Source organism: Panulirus ornatus, chromosome 42 (assembly GCF_036320965.1).
Source record: "Panulirus ornatus isolate Po-2019 chromosome 42, ASM3632096v1, whole genome shotgun sequence".
NCBI classification, from domain to species: domain Eukaryota; kingdom Metazoa; phylum Arthropoda; class Malacostraca; order Decapoda; family Palinuridae; genus Panulirus; species Panulirus ornatus.
In genome coordinates this window covers 12366867-12370987 of record NC_092265.1, presented here as the reverse complement: position 1 = coordinate 12370987, position 4121 = coordinate 12366867, and positions in this window count along the sequence as shown.

Genomic DNA, 4121 nt, shown 5'->3' with positions numbered 1-4121 from the left:
GTATTTTTATCATTGACCATTTTTTTTCCAAATTTACTTTCTTACCGTTATTCATTATCCTCGCGCTGAATTTGATTTCTTTATGCATCTTTGTTATAATCTCATGCACATCATATTTATATTAGATGAGTGGTAAATTACATTTTAAGCACTTGCAGAACTGTTTTAAGATTTCTAATGAGGGTGTATTATTTAATTAGTCATGAACAGTTCGAGAAAACTAGACAGTTAAATGTGGCATGATGGTTGTAAAGTAATGACACTAGGATGAGTTTCGTTGTGTGGCCTTAGGTGATTCTCTGGCGTTCTTTAAGATAAGTTCTCTTTGCATTTTTTTTTATGCGTTTTCGTTGTAGAACGAGATTACCATATAAACTTGTCATATCTGAGTTAGATTCTCTTTATATGATAGTTGTATTAGCTTAGCCATTTAGTTGAATACTGTTTTTTGTGCCTTTTAGTAGTATATCTAATCAAGACGGCAAAGTATTTGTGTTGGAGTTTATGTAGATTAATGTTGCATCTAATCAAGATGGCAAAGTATTTGTGTTGGAGTTTATGTAGAAATAATGATGCAGTGTTAGGACCGTGGGGGAACAATATCTGTTTATCACAGGATGAGGCCTTTGCATGGCGAAGGTCATCTTTGCCGAGTTGAAGTTGTATCCCACCAGTACTGATTCCCGTCTCATCAAAGATGGTATGTTGTGGATCATGAAGCTTTTTCCTCCCTTTAATATTGTATGGCCATCATTAAGTGCGTTGATTCAACATGACTGAATCTTGTCTTAACCAGAATCATCGCCAATAACTAATGCTGTTCAGTCTTTCCTCCTGTTTTCCGACCAGATGGTTCTGACCTTGATAAGTAGTGTTGAAGCTCGTATTTTTTTTTTTCATTTCTGCTTTGCATAATATAAAGTCTAATACTCGTTCAGAACTTACGAACTTGCTACTTTGTATCTCAAGGTTTCCTATTTGGACGACCTAGGTTACGGTTTTCTCGTTCACGGTATCAAAAGCTATTTAAAACATACTAAAATACTACTTGAGGGAAAGTAATGCTGTGGTCATTTTCTTTATTGACTAGTTGTACCACAACGATCGTGCTAAGGTGAGAGCATTAGGTAGGAATCTCTGCAAACCCGCGCTAGTTTCCCTAATGATTGTTGAGGCACAAAAGGCTAAGAATGAATCGTTGCTAGAGTTCACTAATTTGGAGACTGCCGTAGCCACCCCTTTGAGGTAGTTCCAGTTCGGAACGCGGCAGATGGAGAAACCATACTATGCCACAAAGCCTTTAAAACTAGCGCCATGAAACCGCACTACCTTTACCAGTTTGTTTGCCAAGACGCCTTGAAGGTACTTCACATAATAAATATCCCTGCAGACTAGAGGACATAAGACGTGCCCAAGATGCTCAAATAGAACCCGATGCATGGGAAAGGAGAGGAATCTTCTTTGCATGGTGACTGATCATCGTCCATATGAGCAAGTGGTTTAACTGGAAAAGATTAGTTGAAAAATATTTCAAGTAAAATTTTAAGATAAAATTACAAATAAAACAAGTCAACGCTTTTCCCATAATATGCGGTAGTTAGATTTCAGTTTATACACATAAAGTCCTGTAGTTGTAATAAATCAAATTTGATTACCTTATTCAGGAATGTTGGGAGTTTTTGTTAGACTGTGGATGCTAAAATAATCAAACTATTTTTACGAAGTTTAATGCATTTGCACTTATTTCCTTAAGGTTATTCGGCGCGAACGAGCTCGAGTATTTTGCATTGCAGGCCCCGGCAGTGTAGAAGTTTGAAATATGTTAAACGGCAGTCAAGTATTAAAATAAGGATACGACCAAGAATATCATGAGTAGAATTGAAATTGGAGACTGATGGAAGGATGGAACTGGCAACAGAATTAGCACCAGGTACCGAGACCTCCAGACCTCGGACATTGACATACCAACTTATGATCATAACCCAACAACATAAGTTAAACCTCGTGCCTCTAAATATAAACTACATAAAAAGTCCCGCCACACCCGGCATCTGAACCCATCTATATACCAAACCCACACATATACACCCTGCCAGTCTTGGTCTGGGCACTATTTTGGGGCCATCCCGTTTCACCTGAAGTCCGCAGCCTACCATCTCGTCCCACTTGTGTTGGCACTCGCAAAGTTCATGCAATTTTTATTGAATCATCCTATATAACCTTTTTAGGGTAACAAATTAATGGACCTGTGTGGTGTAACCGATTTTAGCGACGCTGACCGTGACTCATTCACTGGCCGCTTAGGATCACGCCCTTTAGGTTCGAATCCTGATTGTGGCAGCAGTCTATCTGCAGTCAACCCAGCTGTTCAACTTCCTGCAGAGATTGGTCGATATAAAGGTTACCTAGATTAGTATGAGAGAAAGTGGCCATCGCCTGTTTCTGACGCCACTGCGGAAACTGATGGTTAAGTATTGAAGAAATGCATTACCCTTAGAGAAATGGTCTTTATTCCGCTATTCGGTTGCCATCTCTGTTTCTGCTAACATAAAAATATATAAACGCATGTTAATATTAAGAGATTTACATGGAACAATGACGCTGCACTCTTTACGTAAACCACTAGGAACATATGAAACTGTACAGTTAAATATATCGCGCTTCACAATCTTCCCACCACAGGTCACCGTAACCACCTCACAACTACATCCCTCCATATAAAACAAATATGAATATTGCTTCCGTCTTCCGAGACCAGACGTAAGCACCTATTTGTAATGTACCAGAAGGCGGTGTTACATACACTCTTGGTGCCACCCATCCCTTGAACATTATCGTAATTATTGCCTCAAACTTAAGTATGCTGCTGCATTAACCATGTCCTAAGTCATTCAGTTCCATTCATCTGCCACTCGCACTATTAAAGTGTGAACATCCTTTTTAACAAGTTTCCTATTTGATTACGTTGTGTCCACGTTTTTCAATCCCTTCATCTAGACGAACTGTTCATTAGACACGTTATCGCTATATTTCAAAAACAAAGATTGTGATCAGGTCGCCCCTTACTCTTATCTCTTCCAAATTCGATAAATTTACGATTCCTGCTTTTCACTGGCTCTTATCTCTGGCACCATCTCTGTTGCCTTACTGTTCTTTTAGCTCTTTGAGCTTCCTTAACTATGGTACCAAGCCTGAGAAGCATGATCTAGTTTTGGCCATACGTAGGATATAAATAGCTTGCTAAATATCAACTTATCCATATACTTGAAGGATATTCTGATATTTACCAGCAGATACGTTGGCTCCTTAATCATTTTCGGTAAAGAATGACTTCGGTGACAGGTGAACGATGTCGAATCCTGAAGCTTATTTACTGGTGTTACGAGTGTTCATATCGACTTAGGTTCCTTCCCTGGTAACATGGTGAAATCCTCCTTGCTTTCCACTTGCCTCACGACCTCTGCATCATCTGCAAGTATGTTTCAATGCAGTCCATACCTTCAGGCAAGTCATATACAAAGACCCAGAAGAAATATCGTCCAAGAACCGAACCCTGTGGCATGCGCATATTTGGGAATCCTCCACTCTAACATATATTCTCTCCACTCACGCTAAGATAATGGTTAACCCTAGCAGAGTCTGATATCAAGCTTTCTGGTTGGGTGAAAAATAAATCTTCATGCTTCATGTCAGATATGACCATGTTGAAATATGAATTTCGTTTTATAACGAAAGTGAACAAAAATTATCAGCTATGGAATATCACATTTTATACTGTAACTCTTGTAATGGTGGCTACACGTGTGCTGCTTAAACAATTCTTATTCAGCCATTCAAGGTGTCGGGTATGACATCATTCCCAACACCAGTAGCATAAACACGCAAGCTGAACGTCCTCAGAACACTAACTGGCACCAGAATTGGTTCAAGAATCCCTCGACATCCTATACAAACAACTCGTCCGCTCCACTTTAAACTATGCCTCGCCCGCGTGGTATTCCACCCTCTCGAAAACAAATAACAAAGGTGCAAACTGCCCAAAATGCTTCACTTGGAACAATCAACGACTGCATATCAATTAACAATCAACACCTTCACAATGAAACAAAGATCCTTCCAAT